The sequence below is a fragment of the Pleurodeles waltl genome, chromosome 10, assembly GCF_031143425.1.
Source record: "Pleurodeles waltl isolate 20211129_DDA chromosome 10, aPleWal1.hap1.20221129, whole genome shotgun sequence".
NCBI classification, from domain to species: domain Eukaryota; kingdom Metazoa; phylum Chordata; class Amphibia; order Caudata; family Salamandridae; genus Pleurodeles; species Pleurodeles waltl.
Window position 1 is genome coordinate 27,797,550 of NC_090449.1, and position 26,387 is coordinate 27,823,936.

General features: G+C 47.1%; 1 protein-coding gene across 2 annotated transcripts in view; it reads left to right on the forward strand.

Moving 5' to 3' along the window:
* The window catches only part of UBA1 (ubiquitin like modifier activating enzyme 1), a 293,145-nt gene that overhangs the window by 22,054 nt on the left and 244,704 nt on the right, over positions 1 to 26,387 (forward strand). The window lies entirely within an intron of this gene.

The window sequence follows — 26,387 nt, forward strand, 5'->3', positions numbered from 1 at the left end:
CGAGCGCGAAGGATCTTAGGTCTGCGCGTTCTTTGCAATCGGCCGGGCCACACTTCTGTCCGTCTAGGCTTATTAAAAGCAGTATGTCGTGAACCTTCTTTTTTTTTTTTTTTTTTTTTTTTTTTCCCAATACGGTACCATGGGTTCGTTTTTCTTTTTTTTTTTTTCTTTGAAGAAATTAACTTAGCAAAGAGACCTCTTTGGGCCAGACATAACTACCCTGTTGGATATTATGTCAAAAACCATTTCCTACGCCTGTCCTTCCTCGTGTGTCCGTGCTTGCTTAAATGTCTGGAAGAGGGGAGTTGGTGATTTTGCTCATGCAGCACACGGGTGAACGAGGGTATCTGTCCAGCTCTCCAGATCTCATGGTTGCGGCAGCCCCTCTTCTCTTCATGTCAGTATCTCGGAGGGTTTAGAAACATCAGGGATCCAGCTGTCTATCGCATTGAAGCAAAGTCTGGCAGACGATCTCTTCTGCTGGCGCTTTGTAGTGAAAGTGAAACGTAGTGTGTGCTTCAGCATGTTACTGGAAGCCGGGAAGCAGGGGCGGAGCCTGCCTTGGGAGCTTCCTCATTTGGTACCATTCTGGCGCCGTGACTCGGCACCCTGGCCTGTTTGACTAACTTAGGAAAAACTCCGGAAGCAGGTGCACCCGCAGCAAAGTATGAAAGTGTGCCCTCCGCTAGAACTACCCAGAGGTTTTTATGGGTGCCTCCACTCCTCTTGAGCACCTGGGCCCCACCGAAAGCGCGAGAGGGGCGGTAATGACTTGAGAGTGAGGTGGACAGGGCGGAGTGACATAGCTTGAATACCCCTATGGCCACGTCGGAATAGCGGGCGCAGTTGAAAGGAGCTGGGTGGCCCGAGAAGGCTTTGCTTCTGGAAAGCCAGTGGGTTAAGAAGCAGCATCTCTCGCTTTGCGGAGAGACCTCGGTCTCTCTTACTCGGTACACTTACAGTTTAGACACTAATTTTAGACATGTTGTTTTCCTCTTTGGGTCATTCTACGTCTGTATTGGTACCTTGTTCTCTCGCCGACAGTCGGCAGGCTGAGTTTGAAGTATGTCCATTGTCAAGCTGTTACATGCCATGAGATTACTCATTTGGGTTCCATTGCAGCACCAGGCACTGTTGCATCTTCAGGGCTAGTCTTGGTGTGATCTAGTGAAGACGTCCTCGGAGTGTGATGTTCCATATGCCTTGTCTCTGGCTAGTGAAGATGTCTTCAGTATGTGAGGGTCTGATTAAGTTCGTTTGGGGGTGGCCTAGTGAGAAGACGCCCTCGATGTGATTGTGTTGTCTTGGGGGTGCCTTGTGAATATGCCCTTGCTGAGTGAGGGTTTAATTGTGTTATCTCGGAGGGCCTAGTGAAGATGCAGTCGGTGTGTGAAAGTGATTTGTATACGGAGTCCGTGTTGTTACAGGGTTGATAATCCATTCAGAGTTGGCTGGAAGTAGTCAGTACAAAGCGACGGAGGACTGATTGAAGTAAGAAATGCTCTGTGCAACTAGTTCTGCTACAAAGAGCATTGAGTTCTGTACCTTGATGTAGACCTAGCCTGGGCGAAGCCGGAGGTGGCTGGGGCTGTTAGACGCAGCGGTCTCCCGGCCAGACTGAGCTGGCAGCCGCTGCTTCTACCCCGGAGGTAGGCCAGGGCCGGAGCAGTCCGCACAGGCCTCCCTCTGTCCCGGCAGTGAGCCTCTGACCCATGGCATCCGAAGCCCCCGCAGAGGGAGAGGGTCCTGCCCTCCGAAGGGGCTGAGAACTGTAGTAAGGTAGTGGTTTGTGCTCCACTGAAATGATGCTCGGAGGCCGCAGTCCTGATAGTAAGCAGCGTCTGCTGTAGCACCCAGCAGGAGAAGCAGCGTCATTGGTACTTTATCCTCGATGTGAGGGGTAGCTAGGAAGGATGAGGATGACGTGGTTGAACGTTTCTTGTGCTATTGCAGAGCCTGGCCTTGTAGTAGTATTGGAATAACACTCCCGAAGTCCAGTGTGGAGACTGACGCTTCATCTTCTGCTTTCAGGTGCCCTGAGGAGATTATTTGCTTGAGTCTTTGTGAGCAAGAGGAGGTTAGCCGTTGATAGACTTGTTTGATGTGTGATGAGAGCGAGGGAAAAATCTACGGTGAGACAGTTTTTCGGGTTTATGAGAGCGAAGGCAAAAATACTTCCGAGTTGTATTCCGCACATATAGTTCTGTGCGAGGATGTAAATAGCAGTTTTGCATTGTTTTTGCGAGTCTCTCCAGGCAGGTGCCTAGCATGTGTAGAGGTCTTCAGATGTCTGTCTGTAGGGTAGGCCTTGTACAGAAGCCATACGCCATGATCACCCCATCTCCTCTCCATGACCCCTAACAAGCTGCACTGCATCCCACTCACACCCTAGGCGAGGTTAGGGCCTGGTTAAGAGCACTGGATGGGTGCACAAGCGAGGGGCGGGCAGGAGTCGTCCTCACTGTTGTCTCTAGGTAGGGTTTTACTCGTACCCTATTATCATTGTCAGTAACTTAGAGACGCACAGTAACCCGGTATGAAGGTGCGGTATTGTGGCTATGAGTGGGTCTGCGGTTTAGTTTTAACCACATTCAGTAAAGCCTCAGGTCTTCTGTCAAGCTTGATCTGAACACAATGCACTCTCCCGGGCCCGAAACGTGAAATGGGAAAAGTTTTGCAAAGTAAATTATATTCGTCAGTTTTCTCATCTGAAGGAAAATTGGGGCAGCCTGCTCCAATGGTGCAGCCAGGAAACCATACAGTTTCTTGATGTGTTTCTCAAAGGACACAAATTAGTCTGGGGAGAACTACACAAAGTCCTGGTAGCCGGTTCTTCTTCCTGTAGCAAACCAAGCTCAAACAGAACCACACAAGTCCCACAAGCTGGGCGGTTCATTTCCTGCCTCTTCCTTTTTTTTTATTTTTTTTAAATCTGTGGCAGTCCGAAGCATGTCTGCGAAACTGTGTTCATGCTATGACCCACTTTGCCTGCAGCAGAATGGAAACAAATTAGCTCGATCCTAGCTCAGTGAGGAGTGTGACAGAAGACAGGCAGAAAATCTTTGAAGTTGTAGATTCTTTTTATAATTGTAACGTCCCTCTTTAGTAATCCATCTCATCACTGATGACTCCCAACTGATGCCTGCTTTGTTCCACTCAAATCACCCTTCAAACCTCCCCATCTTTTTAGCTACACACGCTCACAAAACACGAGGGCACACGCTTCTGCTTCATTTATCAGACATTGAAGTTACCACAGAAAGTAACTTACATTTTCCTAGACACTAAGAAAAAGGGTGTGAGCTGAGCGCCTTTACAAGCTGTGCCCACTCCTCAGTCCTGCATTCAGCTGAAGGATTATTGCTTTGTGTCCATAATTATATTTAGAATTGAAGTTAATCCTTTCCCAAGTTTTGTATCTGGAAACGTGGCACTACTGGTTAAAAAATAAATAAATGTTTAGTAATTTCTCAGGGCTATCTTAATGGGGATTCTTATTACCAAGAGTAAAAAAGACCCTGTAATTCTTCTCACAAAAGACAGGCAGAAAATGAAGTATCACTTCTTTAGAGAGGTGAAAACAGGGAATTTATTAAACTGGGAATGTAGAGCTGAGTGTTGTGCACCCAGCCTAGCAAGCATCAGCAAAACCCGTTTATTTCTCTTTTTTGATCGTTTGACCAAAGCTTTTTTTTGCGTGCCAAGTTTCTACATCAGCAAAAGATTGTCAATGGCACATCAGCCAAAAAAAGTGGAAAAATGGAAAGGAGGGTTGATTCATGTAGCAAGGTGAAGGTATTATATGGTATCACTAGGTAGTCTTACCATGGTATACCCACGCAATACCCAGTGGTGGACCTCAGATTCACTCTAGGCAAACCCTAGCTCAGTCCTGGTAGTGTGGCAAAGTGCAGTCAGGCTACTTAGAGGAACGTATATAAAGAATCTCACATTACCAACATAGACAAAAAGTAAATGACACAACTCAACAGAAATCAGACACCAATTTAGAAAAATAGATTAGATTTAATCTTAATTTAGACACCGAAACAAACTTTGTAGCTGTTGTACAACTAGTTGTGAACTTTAAGTCTTTAGAAAATAAAAGTACTTTGCAAATTTAAAGGGCTTCCATTGAAGTCAATGGGGGTAAATAGCAGTGTGCACTCAGGCATTTGTAGGGTGAGTTCCGACGAACCCACGGGAATTTATGGTTTTATGGGGACCCAGACCAAGATTCAGCAGTCATGCTTTTGTTACCTTGCCCAGTGAGTCCGGTTGCAGGGGTGACTTGTCTGTCCTTGGTGCTGAGCGGTCCTCAGTAGCTGGTGCTTTTTGCACTCCGTTGCAAAACTGGACTTGGGGGTGGACTCACAGTCTACCCTTTAGATTTAGAGGCCTTTGGGGGGAGGGGGTGGGCTGATCAGGAATCAACACTTGCATCTTCGCCACCTTGTCCTGTGACTCTGGGTGCAGAGGTGGCTCCTAGCTGTCAGTCACCGGACTGATCGTACCAAAGATGCCTTTGCTGCTGCAGCCAAAGTTACATCCTTCTGCCTGTAGTCACTGGTGATGTTGGTCTTCATGCTGGGATGGTGCCCTGGAGTTGGCGAATGTCATGTGGTGGTTAGTTTCAGGGCAGGTGACAGACAAACCTTGGTAGCTGCAAAGGTGATCCACAGGCTTCTGGTGGCCGTTTGGCAGGGACTAGAGGCTTCAAATAGGCCTCATTCCCACTCTTAAGTTGCTGTGCACATAGAACTTCCTGTGTCTGAGCCTAAAGAAACTATCTCAGCTCACCTTTACTCCTGCAGGTTACAGAGGAATGGTACCACCAGTCAGGAGAGTGTTCCTTGGAGTTTCGGTGTCCACTGATGCAGTTCCAGTACTTGTCTCCTTAGGTCACTTTGTCCTCTTCTTTGCACTAGGGCTGGAGGCTAGGTCCTGTTGTTGGTGCAGCCTTTGTGCTTTTTTTTTTTCTTTTCTAGGTAAAATCAAATTTCTGGTGCCAGGTGAGCCCCTAAAATCCCTGGTTGGGGGGGTTTTAAGGGTGTGAGGGATAGTGGCCAATGGGCTACTAGTCCCTGTGGCTATTCTGCCTCTGCAGTGATGACTTCCTGTGGGAGTACTTTCTACCCAGAATCCACTATTCTTAGGGTCTGCCAAGATGGCAGAACCTTCCCTTGGCTGTGCAGACATCCTAGCCCACCCTCAAGGTGTGGCTAGACCTGTGAGGGTGCACACCTTCTGCATAGCTAATTTCCTGCCTGCCTCGCCGTTTATGCTGGAAGGGGGGGGGCGCATGCAGGTGAAACCTTTGAGGCTCACCGCCCTGATGCTTTTCTCACTAGCCAGCCTGGGTGGGGGGATGTGTGATCTCCTTCTTGCTCAGGCCCTTTGTCTTACGTCCTGCCAAGGAGGTGCCACCTGGACATCATGTTCAGGGTTAAAAAGCACAGTTTTTGATACCAAACACAATGGAATTTGGCTGGGCCTCAAGGAGCTAAAAATCTGAGCAGTGGTCAGATGCCAGCCTGTGTTATCCAATAGGCTGCCAGTTACACGGGCCGGCATCATGTTTTAGATGGCAGCACAGGGGGCATATGTGCTCCTGCACCTATGTCCTCACTCGTGGGACAGTGCACCCTGCCCCCTGGGCTAGAGGGGCCTGCCTTAAGGGAAACTGACCTGTCCATGGGCAGTAAGAGGAACTCTGATCCTAAAAATACCTCAGCAGTCCATAATGATATTCATCCAGATGAATTCTTGTTTTTGCCACATGAGTTATTGACAGGTTTCCTACTAACCTTTTAGTTATACTTATCATTAGTGAGACATCGGAGTATTCTTACCTACGGGCATGGTGTTGCTTTCATGATATTAATGTTTTTTAGACGCAGTAAGACTTGAAAGTCATGAGTGCGACGAAACGCGTGTTGGCTGTGGAATCATATACATCTCGCCACATTGATGTCTATATCAACAATAAATAAGATCCAACTACAACTGAACTTACCTGGATGACTATCATTATGGACTGCTTGGGAGTGCTGCAGTATTTCTAGAATCATATTTATGGTTTCACCGTGTGGGCACTAATGTATGTTTTTGGATAGTAACGCACACACTACTATTCAGCATTGTGCTGTTTCATTTGTACTGTTCTTGATTTTAATAATAGTTTCCTACTCTGGACAAATTGTAGGGAGTGCACACATTGGACCGCTACTACCCGTATTCTTTTAAGTAACAGGAACTCTGCCTGCACATGGACTGGGCAGAGTCTCACTTGAGCCGCAGGCTGCTCATGCGGGCTGACATGGTAGCTCTGTAGTCTCTTACTTGGTGTATTCAGGGTGGCACAATCAGTGCTGCATCCCTGGTGACCCCCTTTACCAACCTTGGCCTGGGTACCAATTACTAGGTACTTACATTGGTGGTAAGGTCATTGCCAATTGGCCTATGCAATTTGACATACACTTTAAGGGAAATAGCATTGGTACTGGGGCCTGGTTAGTAGGCCTCAGAACACTGACAGGTCAAACAACCGCATCTGACAGCAAAAAGTTTGGGGTGACCATCCAAAAGGGGCACTTCAGAACAATTCATTCACAAGTTTACGCATGTACATGCCTGCCTTCAGAATTATTTTTTATTTACTGATCCAAGATGGTAAGTTCTACTTGGATGATAAAAATTAAATTTTTAGATCGAATAAAAAACTTATGAGTGCCAATAAAGCCAACCAATGTTAAGCAATGGGCAAGTTCTACATCTATTCTAAGTGCCTGGTATGGTGTACAAGAGGCTTATACACAACTGAGAGCTGTAGGTAAGATGTTGAAAATCACAGCTGGCCAGAGTAATCGCGAAACTAATACATTGTACCTTGTTATGCTTTAATTTGTCCAGAGTGCGCGGTTCCTCTAATCTTGGTCTTCAACAGATGCTCTATTCCTCCAACAGTCTTGTATCTGGTCTGTTCTGTCAAGTGACTGCTGTCTCTGCAGCACAGTCCCTTTGGAAGCTAGTTCTGAACAGCAGTACACCCAAGGCACACCGTTCCCATACAGGCACAGTGATATTTGCAGACGACAGCCCCATCGAGAATTAGCAAACCTGCTCTCTTGGACTGGAGTTGGATATCCTTGCTATTCTAACTCTGCGTGAGGTTTCTGATGTTCCCACCTCTTTGCTGCTGTCTGTGATCGCCTCTCATTCGTAGCAGTCTGGCTGATGGAGCCTGCTTACTAATCAGTATCACATCTGCTTCGGCTTTACTTCATTGATTAGTGTGCATTATGCAGTGTTTGACCCCAGGCAGGGGTTGCAGTGCGAGCTTTGAAAAGCTACCCTGAGTCGACAGCGTGCTGGACAAAGCACGTTCTATTTGTGTTCACAGTTCTGTGGTTGTTGGTTGTCTCAGCATTAGATGGGGATGAGTGACAGTCATGCAAGTTTGAGGCAGATAATTATTCAGCTTTTGGCTGCAGAATTGTTCCTACAAGTTGTATTTATGAATAATGCAGCTTTCAAATGATGTAACCAGGGCATAACCAAGTAAATCTCACGTTGTATTCTCTGTGCCTTCTCCTCAGTGTGACCTGCTGATCTTAATCATTGAGTTCAGTGTTGTGTACAAAGTTTCTTCATTTTCATGGACGTCAAGCCCTGAGTCGTACAGCTTTGAGCTCTTAACATCTGATGTCAGTCAAAAGCAGAATGCCTCTGGTTCCTTATCACATGCAGCCCAGTTTTGCAGCTAAGTTCATTGCAAGGCCATCCACAAGAGTGAGGCCAAATTGATTATTGCAGCGCTCAAATGAAGTTCTAGATCCCTTACAGGGACACCCTACACTTGGTCTCTAACCTGGAGCTGCTTTCCTCCCAAAAAACACAAGAATCAGCACACTGCTCTGAAGGGGGTGGAGGGTATCATACATATATTGAATCCCTTTCCAAGCTGATGTTTGTTTAGTTGCACTTTCCAATAGATAGAAGCCATGGTGAGTGATGTCTTTAAGGACCCTCCCTCATACACTATTATGGTACCTAAAATGTCTGTTACTGCCTACTTCAACTTGAGCTGCTATTCTGGTCTTGGTGCTGCAACCCGCGCCAGATCCTCAGTGTCGGTCCCTGTAAAGCTCCTGATGCTGTCCTCACCACAGCACCAATTTCATAGTCTGTTAAAATTCTGACTACCAAACAGTAAATCCTGCAGTGATCTATGACTAAAATGTACTTCTAACTGTAGGAAGCAGACTTTTGTGATAGGTTCTGCATACATCAAAAGGTCACTATTTGACGCTAATTCAGTTCAGTTTGTTTAATAATTGCTATCCTGTGCCTGCCAGACAGAGAAGGGTCCTAGTGAGGGGCAATAACTCCCTTTTTCTCCTGAGGTCGATTTCTGGGTTTTTAGCCTGCCTTCAGTGTATTAGGTACCTTACCCTCCACTGAGGTGAAATTGCATTTTAATGTTGAACCTGATGATTAGATCCCCCCTTGGGAGAAACTAGAAAAATACAATGGTGCTTTGTAGAAATATATGCTGGCAACCTCAGATCCAAAATTTGTAGACAAACGCCTCCAGTGAGTATGAAAGTGTAGAGTCTGCTTTACGATCAGTTGCCTCCGAAGTCCACATAGTCATTTAAATCGAAGAAGCACAGAAGTCGTCCAAGCTTACTTCGCCTTTTCCCCCACTTCTCCCTCTGAGGGTGGGTCCGCTCCATGCTCTACCTGAGGAGTGTTGTGTGGCAATGCATTCCATTCTTGGGCCCCCCGACTCCCACTGATGCCAGCTGGACCCTATAGATCTACATCTGGACTGACTCTGAAGCCTACGCTGGAGTGTGGACCCCAAAGTCCTGTCAACGTAGAAGGGAAGGACTTGAAGGGAAAGTGAACTTGTACAACATGCTCAACAGATTTTTGCATGAGCAAATCTACACATACATATTTGCTTGAGCTAATATGCAGTTCACATTTTTTTTTAAAATTTATTTATTCTTTTTTTTTCTTTTCTTTTTCTTAGAAATTTCCATTTCCTGGCCTACTTCTGTAAATCTGCACTGTTGCAAGAATGTATACCATGGGTGTACTTTTGTGACTTCCTTTAAGGACCGGGCCCCCCTAATTAGGCCTTGCATAAGCCTAGACCGTTTTGTTTTTACTAAAATTCTCTGTCTATTGGCTGGCTTCATTATGAATGACTACCTTGTGCTGTTTCACAAGAAGAATATTGGCACACAGTCGGTTTGTTCAGTGCCAGGAACTACAGTGGCAATATACACTTCTAGAGACCATAAATCTTTTTTGCTTTCTGCTAGTGTTTGTTATGAAAGTGAGTGCCCAGCAGCTCCCACAACAATAGTTTTACAAAAAAATTCAAAATAAAACGCACATTGACAAAACAAAAAGGCTGACAACCAAGGTTGAACCACCTGGCTTTGCCAATGCTTGTTTATTTTCATGTGTCCCATAATATTGTTAAAACTGGTTAAATTTTTTCTCTCCAATATGGATATATTTTTGGGAAATACTAGCATGCATCAACACATTTACTAAAATATATTTCAAAGAAATGGTAACTAAAATTTCACAGTAGTTTAGCAAAACTTTTCCTTGTTGCTTTTTTTTTTAATGAACTTTTTGATTTGAATGCAGACTCGTCATTATTGCTTTCAAGCTTCTGCAAATATTTGCATCTAAGAAAAGAGCATTATACCTAGCATCATATTGTTAAACTTTGCAAATGGTGTACCTTTTTATTTTTTTATTTTTTATTTTTATAATGGAACTACTATCAGTAGTGCAGTCTGAGTTTACAGCTAATATACAAGCTAAATACAGGCTCGATCAGCATTATCATACGGACACAAATGTTATCTTTATTGTAGACAGTGCCCTTCCCTGATCCGTAATGTGGTACTCTAAACTGGCAGCCAAAGGGCTTGTGCTGCAGGGTGGTGGGCCTACTGGTCCCAAGAACAAAGTAAAAAAAAAAAAAAAAAAAAAAAAAGTATAGCTCTAGACTCCAACCAATGTGTCCTGGGCGTTGGGCTATAGGAATTCCACATCCCTGCCGCTACCTTATGGTTCCGAAAAAAGACAGAAGCCTACGTTCATTCCAGATCTGTGCCCCTCCATGCCTTTTGGAAGAAAGAAAAATTCAAGATGCTCATCTTTGTCCAGGTCTTGTCTACCCTGGACCTTTGAGACTGGATAGTTGCAATGGACTTGCATGGTGCATTCCCATCTGTAGCCTACAGGTTTTCACTAGTGTTTCCAGTTCACTCTGCTTCTCTTTGTATCTGTGCCAGTGCCCCTGAGTGTTCACAAAAGTGATGGTGGTTTCAGCTCATCTTTGTAGTTCGAGTCCCAGAATGTCCCTACCTTGGCATCTGGCTGCTGAGGAGGCTACCCCCAGGCAGTCGGCACCCATCTCCAGACAATGAATAACCTCCTGCATTTGCCAGGGTTCAAAATCAACATACCAAAGTCATACCTGACTCCTCAGGTGCTCACTTTCATCTGAGCTATTTTGGGCGTAGGGAAGTTTTTCAAGTCTACCAAAAGGAGCAGAGAGTTCAAGACATTTGGGGTATGACCCTGATGTTTTGACCTCCATCCTGGATTTCGATGATTGATGCTTCTGGATCTGAAGACCTCATGGGTGCCCTAAAGTGTGACCTGAAGTCCCAGTGGGAGCAGTATCAAGGAAATCTCTCTGACCTGGTCCAGCTTTTGAAATAGACTGCAAATGATCTGCGGTGGTGGCTGATAAACCAGTAGCAGACCCATCTCCCTTTCACACCTGGAGCTGACAGTGGTGATGACGTTTTGCTTCTGGGTTAGGGCGACCACTTGAGAGCAGTGGAGACTAGAGGGCTGGTGGAATCTCACCTCCCTATCAGTCTTATGGCCTGAGGGCCATCCACTTGGTATTGAAAGCCTACTTCCCGTCAATCAAGGGAAGGTTGGTTCAGGTGTTCAGGGACAACACCACTCAATGTGGTTTTGCAATAGACAGGACAGAGTGGGCTTCTGGGCCGTGTACAGGGACGTCCTGCACCTCTGGATGTGGCGGGAACCTCATGACTTCATCTTGGTTGTACTGCATCTGGTGAAATCTCCAAACTGCGGGGCAAACACATTTAGCTGCTGGTGCTTCATGAATCGCAAATGGCATGTACCCCTGGAGATTGTGCAAGGTCTGTTCGGGATTGGGGAGAACCTTGGATTGATCGGTTCGCCACCGAGAGAGCGCAGTGTTGGCACCTATGCATGTTGAAGTTTTAAAGGCAGCTCTCGCTCAGAGAGGTGTTTTGTTTTCACTGTAAACCTGGGCTCCTATATTCTTTTCTGCCGATACTGCTCCTGCACAGAGTTCTGGAGACCAGGGCTGACTGGGTCCAAGTCATCTTAGTGTCTCTGAACTGGTCAATGATGGTCTGGTATCCCGAACTCCTGAGTCTCTTCGGAGAACCGTCTCACAGCAGCAGGGCAGGGCTTTACACTCCAAACCTAAGCACGCTTCACCATCATGCAGGAAGTGTGATCAGCACCACTTACATACCTTTGATCTCCCTCTCAAGATCTGTGATGTCACCTCGGCAGTGAGGCGTCCTTCAACAAAGGCTGTATAGCCCTGATGGGACAAATTTGTAGCTTGGTGCTCTTAACATGTTGGTATGCTTTCAGCCCTCAGGTCAGGGGTTCTACTGTTAGTGCTCAGGGCAAAGCCTTGCTGGGTTAAAAACAGCATAGTTCAACTTTCAGCCATATGTGTTTCTGTTGTTGGTCCTTCCCATTCATGTTGTCCAGAACAGCACTCTGCCCAAGTTTTTCCGCCCCCCCTCCTGACTAAGGTAGTAAAATATCAAAAATGTGTCACCACTACAGTTAAACGGTATCTGTATAGTTATCTGGAAGCGATTGAATGTTAATTACATGCCTCACCATGTATCTAGCATAAGAAAACAGATCCGTACCATTGAACCGCTATATGTGGATGGCGGTCTATTTGTGTCTCCCGTTTTTTACGAAAATCAAATTGTTGGTGTGTTGTGGTGTATTTATTTTATGTTGCACCAGATTTGGGGTGGGTATTGTTTTTACTGTGATGTATACATGGCATAATCAGCATCTTTTAATGTTATAATCAGTTTTATTTTTCTATATTTGAAGGGTGGAATTAATTTGCTTGTACTTTTGATACTGGATTAATGTGTAAGATATCTTTGTTCTCTTCTATAGTGGTGTGGTGCTGAAACCACTGAAGTAGAACTTGTGTTGAAATTGATGTAGAAAGTGGATGAGTTGGTATGTTGACATCCCAAGGGAATATTTGATTCTTCGGTTGATTACGGTGCTCTATAACCTTGATGAGGGAGGCGCCCTCTCTTACTGTATGACATTTTGAGCACCATACCCATTAACTACTCCATGAGCTGCCACAACCAGACTAATAAGATTTGGTCAGATCATGCAGTGTGGCCAATTAGGAGCTATCTTGGCATTTCACTTACCCTAAAACTTGCGTTTATGGGCACTGTGAATCATAACTGAGAATTGCCATTATTCATCGTAACCTTCTTGCCTCCTCTGTCCCTGATGCAGATATTCCTCTGATAGATAAACTTGTATACTGTTTGTCTGGGGTATGGGGGACAACATTTCTCAATCTGTAGTTCACTTTGTAGAACCTTGTGCTCTGTGTCCCTCATTTCTTCCGTTTGGGAAACCTTAATTTTCATCTTGACGAGCACTCCAGCCCTGATGTAGCCCACATAATTGATTATCTGGCACTATTCGATCTTTTCTAGCTGGTTGATTTACCTACTCACAGTACTGGGCACATTCTGGATCCCACATCTCATTACCACCAGGCTGCCACTTCCATAGATTTGGTCAGATCATGCAGTGTGGCCAATTAGGAGCTATCTTGGCATTTCACTTACCCTAAAACTTGAATTTAGTTTAATTCGCAGTTGTTATGATTCACAGTGCCCAAAAAAGCGAGGACAACATACTGAAACACAGTAAATGATATTCTGTGGATATTCTCGGTTAGATTTTATTGCCCCAAAAAAACGATCATGAAATACTTGTGCCCCTTGGTACTCAGATCACATGAGAGCAGCAAAAAGACAGTGCAAAGAACTGGAAGCCAATAGGAGAGAAAGTTATGGCTCAAGCCCAAATTGACTATAGAATAGCTGTTTGGCATTACAAAGATCTCAAAACAGCTAAAGCGAGGACATTCTCTAATCCCACTCAAGTTTATTTTCACTGTACAAAATATCTCCCACCCTCAGCCTGTCAAGTCGGTTATCTCACCTACTCAAGTACTCTGCAGCAGTCAAGATCTTGAAGATTTACTCAAATTTCCCTATGTCCCTTACAGAGACATGCCACATTAGGTGCTTCTTTGTGCAAATGTGCTTCTCTCTTAGAAGAGCTAATTGGGCAACCACGAGAGCAAGCTAAATCTGGTTCTCACATCGGACCCTTGATACTCTAACTTGTGATTCAGCAAATCTTTTCTTAGATCTGTGTGTAACAGCTGACTTGAGCCATCACGCATTACGGGGGGAGGGGGGGCTGATAACCCCCCCCCCCCCCCCCCCCCAAAAAAAAAGTATATTACATATAACTCTCTTTATAACTTTGACCCTCTAAGGGAAAAAAATGTGTTTGGTATCCCTCCTGCGGTCTTCGTTCTGCTTCAAGTCCAATGGTAGGATGATAGGTTCAGCTATAATTTCTTGCAAAGGCTGTTTAGGATGCTAGGAGCCAATTTGAATGGTCGCATCCTTTCTGACATTCCTGCAAAAATTATCACAGTTGGTGGGTTCGAATGGGAACCGATTAGACTATAGCCTGGTCTTACCACCTCTTTTCCAAATAGTTTTTTTCCAAAATAATAAATAGAAAAAAGAGATCATCTTCCCCAAGCTATCAAAGGGAACAGTAGGATCATCCAAAACAAAAAATTTAAAAGTATCTCCGATAAGGAAGAGTCGCCAAGACTAAACAAAATAAAATGGAACTCACTCAATCAGGTTTTATGATAGCTGGATTAGTCCCTCTAATAAAAGCCTAATCAACAGCTTGGCCACCCAGACAGTGCCCCAATATTACCATTGAGTGGTCTGGGAGCCTTTTAAGTATGGTGAACCATTTATTCCCTTTCAACAGAATGGTTAGTGTGCTCTTGTGGGCAGGCGAACAAGTAGTCTACAGCAGGAATGAGCACTATGCAAAATACAATTAACACGCCTGAGGAGGAGAAATGCCAACACCAGAAATAATGTCAGTTTGCAAGAACTGAAAGCCTTTACACTCGATTACAAACGGAAATGCTGGTAGGAAAAACATACCTTCAAATGTAAGAGATGGGATGATGTCAAAGAATGAGCAGCCAAGATTGTTGGACTGTCCGAAAAATTGAGACCAACAACATTGGTGCTGATACCTCGATAACCTTTGTTTTCAAATTGTATCTTGATGAACTGGAGCAATTGGAAAATGCTGATATTATTATTATTATTATTTTTTCTGGCTATTGGTAGGAACCTCGCGTTCATGGTAACAATGGTTGCCAAGGCCTTGGAAGCAAGTACAGGCAACACCTCACCCGGCCCCAGCGGGATTCCAGTTTCTATATTTAAATCCAACAAGCAGACCTGAGTAGTTCTTCACTGCCATCTGTATCATTCAGATTTGAGAACAAACGACAGCCAATTCCTGGAGGGATTCAATTTTACGTCCCACTGTACAGGAAGGGCAGTTTGCACAATCTGAAAAATTATAGAACCTTTGCCCTCCTCGACAATGAGGGAAAAATCTTTGCACATATTCTACTCACTTCTGATGGATACAACTACCTGTGGATTCCTCACCTAATGAATACTCCCATGGCGCCAGCATTCGACGGAAATCTTCTTCCTAGTCTCTGCACGTCGACGAGGACGTCACTCTAGCCCACGCGACGCCGTCTGACGTCATACAGGCAATAAGAGGTCCTCGCCGACGTCAGTTCCCTTTTTTCCGTGCATTCGAAACGGTTATCTTCGAGGGAGCTACTGTTGCTTTCGAAGTTAGTGTGTTTTTTCTGCTGCGTGATTTTTATCTGAGAGTTACAATGTCTCAGAGGAAGTCTGGTTTCAAGCCCTGTCGGGAGTGTGGGGGCAAGATGTCCGTTACGGACCCACACTCGGACTGTTTATGGTGCTTAAGCTCCGACCACGACGTCGCAACATGTGATTCATGCCAACACATGAATCCCAAGGCCCTAAAAGAGCGAGAGGCTAAACTCTTCATGGCGAAGTCGAAGAGGAAGGAGAAGAAGCATCATAGGAAGTCCTCCTCGCCAAAGACTCATCGGTGTCATCGAGATTCCCGGCGCCGTAGGGATTCACGGTGCCATTCCAGCCAGAGGTCTCGATCGAGGTCGCCTTTGGCTCGGCGTCGTAAGACTTGGGAGGTCAGTCCCACAGTCACTCCACATCCATCAACGCCGTTGCCTTCTCCGGCTTCGCCGACTTCGCCTGGGCAGACATCTTCAGTGATTGAAGTGACGCAGCCTCAGGTGTTCTCTCCGGCGTCGTCGAGGATGGCGTCGGGGTCGCCTTCGATCCAGGCACCCCAGTATCCAGCTTTTCCTGCCCCTGGAGCCGATAATACCGCGTTTTTGAATGCGATGTATACCATCTTTCAGCAGATGGCTCCAGGAGGTGCTCCGGCTGGTCCTTCGGGGCCTTTGGCCTTTTTCATTGGGTGATCCTGCGCCTCTTCGGCCGGCACCCTTTATGCCCTTTCTCCCTTTTGGGAATGTGGGCTCGGTGCCGGTGTCAGCGCCGGTGGCCGCTCCGGTGGCTTCAGAGGGATTGGCCCCGGAGGTTTCCATCCCGTCGACTTCGGGGTTTCGACCAGTGACTCCGACAGGACCATCGGAGGCTCCGAGACGCGCCTCTCTGCATCCGGCTCCTACCTCGGCGTTGAAGCTGCCTGTGGCGCCGGACATGGCGTCGGATGGATCCGGCGATCGGCGTCGTTCCTCGAATTCGGCGGATGCCATGTCGACGCCGCGTATTGAAGAGAGGCTACATTCTAGGAGGCGTGCTCTCCGTCTCTTAGAGGAGCAGGAATACCAACGGGTCTTGGAGGAAGGAGAGATAGAGGATTCTGGCGAAGGTCTTCATGGACTGGATACAGCTAGTGGGCTGGATACTTCCCCTGAGTGGGACTTGTCATCTCCAGGGGAGTATACTGAGGAGGCAGCCACTTTTCACGCTGTGGTAAGAAAGGCAGCTAACTTTCTTGAATTGCCTTTGCCGGTAGCAGAGGCGAAGCAGAATTTGTTGACTGAGATCCTGCATCCGGCCTCTACTGCAGCGGAGCCTCTTTTACCATTCAATGAGGCTTTGCTTGATCCGGTGTTGGAGGTGTGGAAGAAGCCGGTATCTTCCTCTGCTGTTCATAGGGCTGTGGCCAGGAGGTATCGGGCTGCACCATCTGACCCTGGCTTTCTGTCCAGACACCCTACGCCGGAGAGCTTGGTGGTCCAGGCCTCCTGTTCTTCTAGATCTGCGCCTGGATCTTTTCCGACGGTGCCGGGGGATAGAGATTCCAAGAAGTTGGACTCGCAGTCCAAGAAAATATTCTCATCCTGCAGCATGGCGTTGAAGTCCACCAACGCGTCATGTATCTTGGGGAGGTACATCTATGCTCTTATGGACGAAATAACATCTTCACATGCGGAGCTTCCCCAAGGGCTTTTGAATATCGTCTCCGATGCCCAGGCTGCTGCAACCCAGGTTATCCAATCTGGGTTGGATACGACTGACTCAGTGGCTAGGGCGATGGGCACGGCTGTGGTTGCGAGGAGACAGGCTTGGCTTCGCAACTCAGGGTTCTCTGCGGACGTGCAGTCGACCCTGTTGGACCTCCCGTTTGATGGGGACAAACTTTTAGGAGCCAAAGCAGATTCGGCCTTGGAAAGGTTTAAAGAGAGCAGGGCCACAGCCAAGTCATTAGGGCTGCAAGCCGCTTCTTCTGCCTCCTCCAGGTTTTTTAGGAGGTTTTGTGGATTTGGACGTGGCTCTTCCTCCTCTTCCTTTCGGGGGAGGTTCCAGCAACCCGCCTCTTCTCACCCCTATAGATCATTTAGAGGGAGAGGTAGGGCCCGCACCAGAGGAGCCTCTCAACAGCACTCTTCCTCGTCCTCTGGAGGGGTACAGCAGGGAAAGCAGCCTTAGGCTTCCACCATTTCCCACTCACTCCTCTCCTGTAGGGGGAAGATTACGTCATTTTCATGGGAGACTATTACAACGGACACTTGGGTTATCAGTATTGTGGAGAAAGGCAACACCCTTCCCTTTCGGGAGTTTCCGCACCCCAACTCCCCCCCCCCCCCCCCCCCCCCCCCGCCTCGCCCATCTTATTGTTCAGAAGAACACCTGTTGCTAGAACAGGAGGTTCAAGTCCTCCTTTCAAAGGGCGCGGTGGAGTTGGTTCCAGAGCAGGAAAGGGGTCGAGGTTGTTACTCAAGGTATTTCCTGATTCCCAAGAAGGATGGTCGTTTGAGACCAATTCTGGACCTGAGGATCTTGAATTGGTTCCTCAAGCAGGAAAAGTTCAAGATGCTGACCCTAGCACAGGTGCTTTTGGCGTTGAACAAAGAAGATTGGATGGTGTCTGTCGACTTGCAGGATGCTTATTTTCATATCCCGATACTCAAGTCGCACAGGAAGTATCTCCGGTTTGTGGTAGGGTCGCAGCACTATCAGTTTGCGGTCCTCCCGTTTGGTCTTACTTCAGCACCTCGAGTCTTCACGAAGGTGATGTCAGTGGTTGCGGCAGAGCTCAGAAGTAAGGGGATAGCAGTATTCCCTTACTTGGACGACTGGTTGATCAAAGCCAAGTCCCCGGAGCTTGTGTCGTATCATCTGCAGTCAACAACCCAGTTGTTGTTCGACCTGGGCTTTTCGGTGAACGTGCCCAAATATCACCTGGAGCCCTCTCAGCGCCTCCTGTTCATAGGGGCAGTACTGGATACAACATTGAATCGAGCCTTTCCTCCGCCTCAGCGGGTTCAAGACATTCAGGAATTGGTTCCAATGTTTCGAAATGGAGCGGTAGTTCCAGTCCTCAAGGTCCTTCGTCTGCTCGGTCTGTTTGCCTGCTGCATACTGTTGGTCACGCATGCTCGCTGGCACATGAGGGCTCTTCAGTGGTGCCTCCGAAGGCAGTGGTCTCAACACAAGGGAGATCTAGAAGGTGCGGTCAAGATCTCCAGAGATGCTGCTGTGGACTTGAAGTGGTGGATTGCGAGCAACAATCTTTCGCAAGGAAATCCGTTCGCGCAGTGGTCACGGTCATAACGGATGCTTCCACTCTAGGGTGGGGAGCTCATCTGGGGGATCTGGAGATCAAAGGACTTTGGTCTCCAGAGGAACAGATGTTTCATATCAATCTGTTAGAGTTACGGGCTGTACGTCTGGCTCTCAAGGCCTTCCTCCCTTCCCTTCGTGGTCAGTCGGTACAGGTCCTGACGGACAATACTACCACGATGTGGTACATAAACAAACAGGGAGGAGTAGGGTCGTACCTTCTCTGCAGAGAAGCTCTTCGACTATTGTCCTGGGCAAAGGACCATCAGATTTGCTTGGTAGCAAATCATTTGGCCGGGGTCTTGAATGTACGTGCGGACAGTCTGTCGCCAATTCTCGGCCGACCACGAGTGGCGTCTCCATCCAGATCAAGTCCGTTTAATCTTCCAGATGTGTGGGTTACCTCGGATAGATCTGTTTGCCACTCGGGAGAACGCGCATTGTCGGTTATTCTGCAGCCTCCAGTATCCGGCGCAGGGAGCATTGGGGGACGTGTTTCTGATAACCTGGTGCGACCAGTTGCTTTATGTGTTTCCCCCCCATACCCTTGATTCCTCGAGTGTTGAGGAAGATTCGCCAACACCGGGCCCAAGTCATCTTAATAGCTCCGGATTGGCCAAGGAGGGTGTGGTACTCCGACCTTCTCCAACTCTCGCTGTGCCCTCCGCTCCGTCTCCCTCTCAGGGCAGACCTCTCGCAGGGGCAGGTTTTACACCCCAACCTCCAGAGTCTACACCTACATGCTTGGAGATTGAACGGGGCAACCTGAGTTCCTTCTCTCTCCCGCCTGATGTAGTGGATGTTATATTAGCGGCCAGGCGACACTCCACTAAATCTATCTACGCTAATAGGTGGTCTAAATTTGTTATGTGGTGTGGCGAGAGTCAGATTGATCCCTTACATGCTCATCTGTCAGATATTTTGTCTTTTGCTCTGTCTCTAGCGCAGAAAGGTTGTGCAGTGGCTACCATTAAAGGTTATTTGTCTGCCCTGTCAGCCTTCATTTGTCTTCCAGATCAACCATCGTTATTTAAATCCCCTATTGTTCTCAGATTCTTGAAAGGTCTTCTAAATAAATATCCTCCAAAACCATTCGTTATGCCTCAATGGGATTTGTCCTTGGTCCTCACTTTCCTTATGGGGTCCCCTTTTGAGCCTATGCATTCTTGCCCCTTAAGGTATTTGGTTATTAAAACAGTCTTCCTGGTGGCTATAACATCTGCAAGGAGAGTGAGTGAGTTGCAGGCCTTATCGGTAAAACCCCCTTATACAACTTTTTATGGGGATAAGGTGGTGTTGAGGACCAAGGCTGCTTTCCTCCCAAAGGTTGTTTCACCCTTCCATTTGGCTCAGACAATTACTTTGTCCACTTTCTATCCTCCGCCTCATCCTTCAAAGGAGGAAGAGAGACTACATCGATTGGACTCAGAGGGCGTTAAGCTTCTACATTGATAGAACAAAGGATTTCAGGCTGGAGGATCAGCTGTTCATCGGATTCGTGGGCAAGAGGAGAGGAAAGGCAGTCCACAAGAGAACACTCTCCAGGTGGGTTGTTCTTTGCATTAAAATCTGTTACTCTTTGGCAAAGAAGGATCCTCCTGATGGCATTAGAGCTCATTCCACCAGAGCTAAGTCGGCCACTTCGGCCTTGGCCAAAGGTGTTCCTGTGGTCGACATCTGCAAGGCCGCAACTTGGTCGTCCCTTCACACTTTTGCGAAGCATTACTGTTTGGACTCTGAGGTCAGGAGGGACGGCCATTTTGCACGGTCAGTGCTGCAGGATTTCTTGGTTTGACCATTTCGGCACCCACCACCGGGCGTGGTACTGCTTTGGGACTCTATTCATTAGGTGAGGAATCCACAGGTAGTTGTATCCATCAGAAGAACGAGTTACTTACATTCGGTAACGACTTTTCTGGTGGATACATTAGCTACCTGTGGATTCCTCACGGTCCCACCTGCCTCCCCGTTGCCTTTCTGGTCTTACCAAGTAATCCTTGAGTGCGCTCCTCTTGGTCTTCAAGGTTGCAATAGATGTTGTATATATGGATACTTGTATATAATTATATGTGTATATAATTATATGTGTGTGTATATATATATATGTATATATATTTGTGTATATATTTGTGTATATACATGATTTGCATATATTTGTTGGTTTAAAAAAAAAAAGTTATATTAAATCTACAGCCATTTTATTGCAATGTTGTGTATTTTACAGTGTTATGGGCTGTTGCCTTGCTCTTTCATTGCATTGGGTTGTTGTTCTCATGCACGTAAAAAATGTTGGTACTGACGTCGGCACGTCGGCGAGGACCTCTTATTGCCTGTATGACGTCAGACGGCGTCGCGTGGGCTAGAGTGACGTCCTCGTCGACGTGCAGAGACTAGGAAGAAGATTTCCGTCGAATGCTGGCGCCATGGGAGTATTCATTAGGTGAGGAATCCACAGGTAGCTAATGTATCCACCAGAAAAGTCGTTACCGAAGGTAAGTAACTCGTTCATTTGGGAGATTGGGTAGCAGTATGCAGACAAGCTGTCTCTCTTGTACCACACCCCGTTTGGTCTTGTGTGTTCCTAGTCCTGCCTCTATAGATATCACTGTAAACTCCTTAAAACTTTATGTATTTAAGACTACAATTATCTCCTTTGGTACACCCCGAAAGTGGTACAGGCTCATCAAAGAGGTTAAGGCTTGTCAGTAGTTTGGGGTTTGGCAAGACAAATACATGTCACAGTACCCAATATAAGGCTGTGCTAATCTGAGCCAGTTATCAGTTACCAACTTCAACAAATGTATTAAAATTTTGCAGCCCTTATGAAGACTTCATGCTGTATCTGTTTAGAACAAAGTTTTGGCTGACAATTCTATATCGATCATCCCTATATAGTAACAAACTGCATAAGGATCTTGAGCGCATCTTATCTACTGACAGAGCAATTTTTCGGCTCCCCAAATGCACCCCTGGTCTGCCACTTGTTGGAATTTGGAATCTCCAGTTGCAATAGGATGGCCGCTCCACTATTTTCAAGTATTGTCTTAGGTTGAAAAATGCAGCACCAGGCACACTCAAGAACACACTTAGAAAGATCTTTGCATTAACTAGGAAATTCACAAATTTAATGGCATTGAGAATCTTTTATTTTTGTTTGCAATTTTTTTTATTGAAAATTATAAACAAGAAAACAAGAGTTAGGCATGACACTTGACATTGCGCAACAACAATAATCCTCCCTCAAAAGCAAAATGCCCAGATCGTAAACAATAACCATAACCTCAGAAAAATTCTGCAGTGTCATAATGTCATAAGAACTGAGCGGTATGAGCAAGCATGTGTAGAGTCTCCAGCTTTTGCCAGCTGCAGGGAAAACCAGGTAGTAGGTGGCAAAGCAGACCATAGTCTGTGGCACAGGGCTGGGCCCAGCACTAATACCCATGATGACATTGTACCCAAGGGATCATGTGTTTGCTGACCAGTAGGAAAGATGGTGGGACCCATAACAGTTATGGAGCTCTGTGCACATGTATAATGCAGCTAGGTGCAGCAGCACAGTAAAGAGAGGGTGGAGGTGTCAGAAGAAATATTAATCCTTAAACACTAGGGGCTGACATCGTATTGTAGAGACAGAGGAGATGATCGTGGAGGGACTGTAAGTGTGGAAGACAAGGAGAGGTACAGAGAAAATGGGTGGCGAGAAGGGAAGTAGGAAGGAAGAACCAGAAAGAAGGAGAAAAAGTATATGGATGTGGAGGCGAGAGCGCGAAAAAGTGAGACCAAGTGAGTCCAACCGGCAGAGTTTTTTTGGGTGGGGGGGGGGTAAAATATAAAGAAAGGGAAAAAAAAGGGGGGGGGGATAGAGGAGGAGGACTGAGAGGAAGGGGTGGGGATTTAATTATTCGCTGGTGGGAGAAAGGGGGCCCATGTTTGCAGGAATATCAGTCTTGTCCTGTAGGGTATATATGATACGTTCGTGGGCAACAGTTTGGAACATTGCCGACAGCCATTCGTCATGAGCAGGGGGGCCCGGCCGTGTGCCAGTGTCAAAGGATTCAATATTTAGCCACGGTTAGTGCTGTACGCAAGATGTGAAGTTGTATACAGGACATGCCTTGGATATCTCCAGTGTCATGCAAAAGAAGCAGTGTGTTTGGGAGAGAGGGCGGCATGGGTAGAATCTCTGTGTGACCCCCAGCTGCCTTCCAGTATGGTTGTATATTCGGACAATCACATAGTAGATACAATAACTCACAACGTGGGTGGGGGCATCGCCAGCAAGTCGCGTGGGGCAATAGTCCAGTTGCTTTAAGCTTCTGGGGCGTCTATTACCAGTCGTGTAGCGTCCCAAAAAGACAAAATGTAATTCTTGCCTCTCGAGCTCCCCGCGCCTCCGAAAGGTGAGCCCAGTCTTCCATATCTTAGTCTACCTGCAGTTGGGTTTGCCATCGGGTCCTAAGGGAGGTGAGAAGGGGTAGAGAATATATGTCGATTCAAGAGGTTGTGTAGCCCCAACGTCGCTCCCCGAAAGGAGCCCAGGTTTGTAAATACTCAAGCACCGGTGAATGTTGTAGGGTCCATGGGTTGGTCCCCAAACTGCTCCGGAGACAGTGTGAGAGTTGTAGGTATTGCAAAAAACATTGGTCAGGGAGTCCAAATTCAGCTTGTAGCTCAGGGAACGATTTCAGCGTCACATTATCTAAGAATAAGAGTTGGTCAATGGATAGGATGCCCTTAGCCCGCAGACCTCCCAATCAACCACTTCCCGGATATTGCCCCCGAGCGGTGCGTCCATGTGAATCCGCAGGTCTACTTCCAGAAGACAGCGAGGTCTGTATAACTCGATGAGCAGGGTGTGTGAGAGTACTTGTTCTGCCTTTACCCACAGGGGTGGGTCTGATACTCCTGGAAGCATGATGGCCAACTGCGAAAGATTTAGTGCCAGCGCATAGTGTTCTATGGAAGGTAATCCCAGCCCCCCCCCCCCCCCCCCCCCCCACATTCCCGCCACACAGTGAGTTTAGCTTTGGAGAGCCGTGGTCTAACTCCCCCCCCCCCAAACACACACACAGATTTTCATATGCAGGCGTCAGCCATTCTGAGCATTGACAGAAAATTAATAGTGGTAACATCCCTAGCACATTAGTGTATCGTGGCAGAGTGACCATGCGTACTGCTTGTACTCTTTCCCCCATAGGGAGAGCCCCAATTGGGACCATTTTTCAAAATCACGCTCTGTACGGTCTAGCAGGGGTTCCAGATTATCTCGTACCATGTAGGCTAGGTCCCTATGGACGGGATCCCCAGATACTTCGCTCTTATCCTAGTTTATTTTATATCCTGATAGTGCTTCGAATTTTGCCGGATATCTCTGAGTGCTGGAAGAGAACGTGAGAGGTCCGTAAGTGTGAGCATTGTCGTCTGCATACAGGTAAATTGTGGAGCGGTCTCCAGGGATAGGGACACCAGCTATGGTGGATGACCGTCGGATAGTACCAGTCAGGGGCGCTACTGCCAATAGGACTAGTAGCGGTGACAGTGGAAAACCTTGTTGTGTTCTCCCTTGGACGGAAAACACGTCAGAGAGGAATCCCCCACAATTGACCTGTGCTGTGGGTGAGTCGTACAGCCATCAGACTTCAGTGATGAACCCATCACCCAAACCAAAGTGTTTCAGGGTCTCAAAAAGATAACACCTTTCGATCTGGTCAAAGGCCTTCTCAGCGACAAAGGGAGAGACACAGTCTCCTCCCTGGAGTTTCTGGTGGCCCAGAGTGTATGTGCAAGGGTTCAGAGGTGGTTTCTGGACGAGCGTCCGGGTACAAAACCCACTTGGGTGTAGTGAATAAGAGACTGAATTACTTTGTTGAGGCGAGACGCTGAGATGCTGGCCAGTATCTTAACATCTCAATTAAGAAGGGAGATGGGACGATAGTTGCCACATAATAAGGGGTCCTTCCCTGGTTTCGGGAGGACCGCTATGGACGCTCTATCAGAAATTGGAAATAAGGATCCAGTATTTTCCTCACCCAGGAAGGCTTCATTGAGTCCATTTGTAATATTCCGCTTGGAATCCGTCGTCTTCTGGGGCTTTGTGGTAGGGTAGCTTGGATATTGCATGTGTGATCTCCTCTTTGCTGATCCTGCCTCCTAGTAGCCTCCTGCCTTTCTCTGTAAGGCTGGGAATCTGGGAGCCCTCAGAAAATGCAGCCAGTCTGTTAAGATCCTCTCCCTTTTCGGGGGTATAGAGGGTTTGATAAAAGCGTCCAAATTATCAGCTATTTCCGGTGGGTGGGTGAAGTGTCCCATCAACATTCGTGATGACAGGGATGGCGAAAGGTGCCTCCTGTTGACGTAGCTGGGCCGCAAGCAACCAACCTGCCCTTTCGCCCTGCTCATAGTGTCTGCCTTTCATCCTTTGCAGGGCGTACTCTGCCTGGAATGTATATATTGCAATGAACTCCCATCTTTGCCTTCTAGAGACGACCGCGCGTGTCTGGGGTGGGAGGTTCCGTATAATCGCGGGTCTATGTTGCTATTAGTCCTTATATTTCTCGTTGGCGAGAATGTCTCTGGGTGTTAGCAAGGGCCGCGTCACTTATGAGTTTTCCTCTGATTGTTGGCTTTGCACCTGCCTAGAAGACTTGAGGAGAGGAGACCGAACCTCTATTGTCAGTTATCTAGGCAGAGACGTTGGCACGTAGTTGATCTTAACCTTGCTGCGTATTGTAGCTTAATAAGGTTAGACGCCACGGTTTACGGCCGGGAGAAGCCAGGCCCAAGTCCAGCACCAAACTAACGGGGGCATGGTCAGTTGCTCCCAATATCCATGAGTCTCTGACCATGGAGACCAGTGTATGAGACACGAGGAAGTAGTCCAATCAGGACTGTGTCCCGTGAACCGGCGATATAAAAGTATATTCTCGGTCAGCTGGATGTGTTAAACGCCAATGTTCTAGCAGTCCGTGGTCCGAGATTACGTCTCCCCACAGTGCCTTATCTGCATTGTTGCCAATTTTCAAGATGCCTGTTCTGTTGAGGATCGGATCTCGGGCCAGGTTCTAATCTCCACCCAAGAGGTATTGAGAGGCGCCAATCTGTCAAATGGCAATTTAGGCATAGAAAGAAGGAATGTTTGGAGCCTGTAGGAGCGTACACAGACCCAATGCATAGTGTGCGACCTCTAATATTGAGTTTGGTAAGGATATATTGACCATCTGGGTCTGACCAAGATTGGAGCACCTTAAACTGTAAGGAACGTCAAAGAAGAATCGCGACCTCACATTTGCGTAAAGAACCAGAGCCTCCCGATAGGGTCGGCTGGCTTCCGCTATACAGCGCTTTACCTACCCAGTCAAGGCACAATTTTTTGGATTTCAAGGATGACAGATGTGTTTCTTGCAAGAGGGCAATATCTGTGTTTGGATCGCAAATAAGAGAGGACCTTCCTTCTTTTGATATAGTGCATAAAACCATGGACATTCAATAATACTGTTGTCAATGGAAGAGTGGTCCCCATGCCAGCGGTCGCCATATGGGTCTGCAGGAGGAAAAAGGGGTCCTTCTGGATCTAGAGAACACAGGAGGGTGTCTCTGACTTCCTGTGTCAGAGGAAGCGGGAAGGAGAAAAACACACAAGGGGTGGGAGGGGGAAGGTAGGGAAAGGATCTGCGTACTCAAAGGATAGAAATCAGGCAAGGGGGGAGAGGAGAAAAAGAAGGAAGAGGAGAGACGGAGAAGAAAGAGAAAGAGAAGAGAGGGGTAGAGAGGAGAGCCTACAGGTTATGGGTAGAGCCCAAAGGGTCCGAAACTGTGGACTGTGGGTCTAGACCTGTGGAGCCTACATGGCCGGCCGGAAGGGCCCTGTCCGAGGGCGTGGCGCGCACAGGGAGCCGCTGGCGTAGAAGATTTGTAATCCTGATTCAGGATTGAGCGCATGCAAATGGGTATGGACATGTGTTACTGTGTAAGCCCCACGGTCAC